This window comes from Balearica regulorum, chromosome 14, assembly GCF_011004875.1.
Source record: "Balearica regulorum gibbericeps isolate bBalReg1 chromosome 14, bBalReg1.pri, whole genome shotgun sequence".
Taxonomy (NCBI): domain Eukaryota; kingdom Metazoa; phylum Chordata; class Aves; order Gruiformes; family Gruidae; genus Balearica; species Balearica regulorum.
Genome location: NC_046197.1, coordinates 13991447 through 13997446, shown reverse-complemented (window position 1 = coordinate 13997446; position 6000 = coordinate 13991447).

Sequence of the window (6000 nt, the reverse complement as noted above, 5' to 3'; positions counted from 1 at the left end):
AGCCAGTACAACTCACCCGCAGGCCTGAGCAGCGAGCTCCCAGTGGCACAGAGCCCTTGGCTCTCCCGGTGCATCACCACGGGCCAGCACCACAATGCCAGCAGGTGCCTGCCCGCCCAATCTCATCCTCTTGTCCCATCCCGCACCGCATCTGCCTTGCTTTTCTGCTTCTCAACTGCTGTTTTTTTCCACGTTTCTTTTTAGAGACAGAAAATAACGAACAAAGGACCGGGTTGCCTTCTGGCTCTTGAAGACAAGAGCCCTCGGAGAGGACCTATTTTAAGAAAGGAGAGCCTTCCCCCCCCAACTGGAAAAGTGGCTCAGCAAGGGCAGGCTCAGCGCCGTGCTCTCCAGTCGGGCACTTGAGACACCTGCTAGCAGCCACTTCAGCCGCCAAATACTCATACGGCAGCAGCAGAAACCAATGTCTGCAAGACGTGCTCCACCAGGATTCATGGGGAAGGCGGGGAGAATCATATCCTGGGGAGAAGCCTCCACCACACACCCCCTGCACCGGCTCACTGCTGGGTTGGCAGCAATGCCATCTTCTCCCTGAGGTGGGGCACCCCACGGGCAATGGGCAAGGGCACCTGCCAGGTGGCTCGGATCCCCTTCAAGGCTGAACATCTCACACTTTCAGTCCACGGGGATGGAGAAGCAGGGGGCTCCCACGAGAAGAGCTGCCCAGGCTCCCCTCACAGCTGGCAGTCACTTTTTTGTTCAGTATGAAAAATCCTGAAGCTGATTTTATGTCTTATGTAGAAGGCAGAGCAGGATCCTGCAAAGGCCATTTGGCACATCTCACTCTGTGCTTAGCCCCAGGGACACATCTCACCTTGGAAAGCCCCGACATGTCCACTCCAGCCTTGCCTGGCAGGTCATTCTCTGCTTTTTTGATTCTCCACTTGGGAAGGTGCTTCTTGACATCTGTTCTGAATTTCATTCTCCTCTATTTACATTTTATTGCCCTTGCTCCTCTCCCCTTGGTGGGTCTGAGTGCAGCAACTCAAGATGATATTATCCGTATTGCTTAAGTTTTTATGCACTTCAGTTAAATTTTCTCGTAACCACCTTTATTTTTCCCTTTCTCCTGGCTATCTTCAGCACTAGGTATTTTAGTGCTGGGTTAAGCATCTTTATCCTTCTTTCCCCTTTCTGTAAGGCTATTTTTTAATGGTGTAAGCAGAGTTTATCACACTTAACAAATGACCTGGTAAAGGAGAGCTTGAGCACATAAGTGTTCTTGATACACTGCAGATCCACCCTGAAGAAGACCTCGGACTCAAGCGATGCTCCTCTAATTCCAGAGTGCATCCAGCATCCTCCAGGCTCAGCTCAGTGATGCACAAACTACTCATGTTCATAGGAAAGCAGCAAACTTCCCTCAAAATCAGTTCTGTGTTGCTCCCATATGTGCACTGGAGAATCCGCTTTAAGTTCCTCCTCACTAAAACCATGCGAGCCCATGGTGAGCCCATTTTGAAAGCCGATACCTGTTCCAAGCACCAACGGCTGTTATGAGAACAGTCAGCAAAGTGAGGCTGAAGGCTAAGATGTTTAAAGCTGCCTTAATTATTAGAGCGTGAGCTTCCAAGTCCCTCGAGAAGCACAGAAAATGTTGGCCTCAAAATTCACGGTATGCTCAGAGAAGCAGGAGCCAGGGAGTTTTGGGGACATCTTGACTGCAGTCTGCCTGGCTGGCTCCGCCGGACTTGGAATCAGTCCGATTCATTGCAGCAGTTCTGAATTCAGAGCAGAGGGAGCAGACAAGGCTCATTGCCTATTCTAGCCAGAGAGACTGCAACAACAGTTGCGGTTTTCATTTTTTAAAAAAATAAGGTTACTTGAGTAGACAGCCAGGAATAGACCCTCTGTCTCCTCATCCCCAAAGTGAACCCCGCTGGTAATTGTGCACAAATTGTCAGGGCTGCTTTGGGAAACCAGCACTAGAACTAAAGCAGCCTGACATGGCTTCATGCAAGGCTTTGCCTGGAGAATCGGGGTCCTCGACGACCACCAAAGCCCGGAGGCAAGAGCAGGGACCATTCAGTCTCTGCAAAGTGCAGCGAGGGCTTTTTCTCCTCCACCGCTAATGGTCCTGCTGGTCGGACAGCCCGGCACAGAGGTGGGCAAGGGATTCAGGTTACTCCTGAGAAAAAGCACGTTCCAATGCAAAGCAAATCTCTGGATATGTCGGTGCAACCGTTTGCAATGTGGAATGCATGAGGCTCACATCCCTCCTTGCTTCACGCTCTGTTCTGGTATTTATCCTCCCAGCAAACCACTGCTCCCTCGTCTTCCAGGACTGTGCTTCAACTTAGACATCAGCAATTTCCCCTGCCACAGGCAATCAGTGAAATTACCACCTGATTTAAGGCCAGGGGAGTTAAAAGAGTGCTACACTCTGGGAAACTCTTCCAATAGTTTGGTTGCTTTTGCACCTCTCCAGGCTGCAGACAGACCTGGCCGCTCCTTTCACTTTGCACCAGACTGGAGAAGCAACCGCTGGCGATGGCACTGCTTCCGAAGCAAGGCGCTGAGCATCCTCAACCAGCATCCAGCTTCAGCCGCCTTCTCCCGTCCCACACTGCTGGGCTCTGTTTGTCCAAAGTAAATGCAGGCAGATTTCCCTGTTGACCGTGGAGATTGTGCTTGCTCAGGTGGATCCACTGGGAATATCAGCATTTTTATTTTATTTATTTTTCTGCTAAAAGCTGTGCATAGGTCTGTCCTACACAGATAAACGCCCAGGTCAGTCACGCCACAAATAACTCCCTACTTTGCTTCCTGGCCAGGGGACAAGGCTTCATTGATGTTGGTGCTGTCTCTCCATCGCTGGGAGAGATGAGGAAAGAGCTGGATGCCCTCCTGCAGTGCCAGTGCTTGCAATTTCTTTTTAAAAGCCTGTAATCATCCTCACTTCTGTGAGCTATTCAGGCATTTGCATTGTTTCACAGCATCTCAAGTGCTGTCTGGAAGCAGCTCCAGGTTTTGGAGGAGCCCAGCAGGATTGCTGTGGGGGTCTGTGCTGGCAGGCACCCCACTGCTGAGCAGCAGAGGAGGGCTGTGCTCCTGCCAACAGGTGAGCCGGTTCCTGGGCATTGCCTTTTATTGGGAAAGAAAAAGGGGGAAAAAACCCCAACAAATCAATTCTGTTCACATGAGATTTGGGTTGAACTTCAACCAATAAACACTGAAGGATAAAGAAATGCTGTGGAAAAAAAAGTCTTGTTGTGACACAGCCACGGCTGAGGTTCATTCATTTTTTAAAGATTGTTTTTCCTTTACTCCTCCTGGTTAAAAATGAGATTTGCAGAAAAGAGAAAGCATCACAAGCATACAAACATCTATCCAAAAACCCACTCAAAGGATAAGTGGAGGAGCTGACTTTCCCTACAGGTGCAGCCTTTTGACACAGGGCACAGTGCGGACTTGGAGACCTGGACCAGAGTTTCTCACTCCATCCCCTGTAGTGGCAACATGTATCTGCGGCATCTGTGAACCCAAGAAAAAACCTAACAGGCTCTGTGTGGTATTTTGGTTCCCATTACCCCATTGGTATTAGAGGCAGACATGCCATCCCTCCGGCAGTATTTTCTCCCCCTAACCCATGCCGTTAGGCTGGCACAGCAGCTGGGGGCATGGAAAACCGGGTCTTGTCTCACTCATGACCACTTAGCAGGAGAGAGGGGATCCCATAACCGCTCAGCTCTCCCGCAGGGATGCAAAGGACCCACTGCTTTCCATTGCCCACCCCTGCGGGAGTCCCCAGGTCAGAATCCAGCCCTTCACACGAGTCGGTCCTTGCCCTGAGGAGCTGCAGCCAGAGGACACCAGAAGGCAGGAGAGCACTGATTCCCTACGTCTTTGCCATGTTGTTTCCATGCTGTCATGCCATCTGTGGGCTTTATCCCAGGAACTCCTGTCACATCCACTCCCGTTAGCATTTTGCAATGCTCTCTTGCCCTCTCCCAGCATCTGCTGACCAAATCCCTCTGGTCACCTCTGCCTTCATCCAAGGCTTCATGATGCCGCTACCCACTTTTTCTGCACTCTGTCTTGCAGCATCTCAACACACGAGCTGCAAACTGGGCAACCCAGGTCACTAGCAAAGAGAGCTTCCAAATGGGAATTGAGCTGCTATTAATTTATCCTATATTTGTTTTGAAAAGATGCCTGGGGAAGGTACATCATTTCCCTTTCCCGTTAGAGGCTTAACAGCCACAGGCTTTCTTCTTTCTCAGAAACATAAATCCGTGTTTATTTTGCATGTACCCAATTACTACCCAAGGCATTGCATTCAACAGGCCAAAATCAGAGCTCCATCTCTACCAAAACACTTCAGGAGAAAGAGGAGAGGGAGAAATGCTGGACCTTTAATAGAAGAAACACATCTATTTATTTGGGACCAAGGCAGCTGCATGGGCTATAAATGATTTTAGTGGGTAACCCTAACAGGATTCACTTCATCTTACAGTGGGAAGGAAAAACCTGGAGCATCCATTTCCAGTGTGATCAACGAGGAGCAGCCACACTTCAATTGCTATGATGCTCTTCAGAGGGTTTGATCATTCAGGGTGCTCGGAAATACAAAATACTGATCTACCTGTAGCACCAGCCATATTCTGTTCCCAGTTAAAACTTGTGTAACTCTGCTGAAGTCAATTTACGAGGCAAACATTTAATTTAGCAAGCAGGCTCACAATCCTAAATTTAAACATATGTCAAGCCAGCTAGTAGCTTTGTTTTAATTAACTCTCAAACTTTGTGGCTGTCATTTCTTTATATAAACGAGGATATTCTGCCAAGGGCAGACTGTAATCCTATGTGCATACCTACGAAACCGCCTGCTATTTCACAACCACTTTTTGAAGAGCTCTTGCAGACACAAGGGGATGTATATGTTATTATAAGGGTCCATATGGCAGTACGCTGGCACTGCAGTATTAAATCAGAGGTATTGTACCTTTCCAGCCTAGATTCTCACAGTACCAGGTAACGTATATGTAGCTTTATTGTTGTACAATTTTAGTGGCTATGCATTATTCAACAGTGGCCATAGCCTCTGCGCTGCCGGAGACGATTCAGTGATGATAAAGGGAATACGTTTGGCTCTAAAGGCAGAAGCAAAGGGATTTCATGGGTCGGTATCTTCTCCATCCATGGCGGAATCATGGAAGCATTAACATTTCTAGTAAAGAAATCAGCTGGTGACAAATTGTCATCGATAATTAAAATAAAAGTACAAGCTGTCTTAACATGTAGTTAGACTTAGGAACTGTAACCTGCTCTCTAAATTAAATGCTTTCCTTGATAATTTGGCTCTCACAGCGGGCACTGAAATCTGCTGGAAGATGCCATCTAGTGGGTTATGGAAGTTTATTTAAGTTTAAATCCGCTTGCTGGTGTGGGGTGAGGGTGGCAAGGACTGCAAATGCTGGAGTGTGTAACGGTTTTCATAGACTTTCTGTTGTTGCTATTCCAGGAAATAAAAATTTCCCTGAGGGGGCTTACGTTGGAAGACACCTAATACTGACTTTGCCAGTCCCCCCAGCAGGGCACCGGATTGTCACAGCTCTGCTATTGACATTAGCCGAGCCCACGGCTGTTCCACTGGCCGGGCATCTTCCTAATCACCAGGGCGGTTTGCTCTTCCTTCGAGAAACGAATCCACCCCTCATTTTTGGAAAAGCTGTACCGCTGTTCTTAAAGAAAAGCACCATCCTGTGCCTATAAATTATCTAGTTTACGGTACAGTAGAAGCCGCTTAATTGGTACCCGAATGAACAACGCTCCTTTCCAACGGGAGCCATCCCGCCGGTGGTAAGGCCAGCCGAGGGGACGGATGGCACCTCCAGCCACGGAGCGCTGTGGACGGCAGCCCTGTCCCCCAGCTGCCCTGTGTCCGTGGGGCGAGCTGCAGCCGTCTGGGGACCCCCCCGCACCCCTCCAGGCTGCTCTGCTCCCCCCCCCTCCCCGCCCCAGCCGGGTCCAGACCCT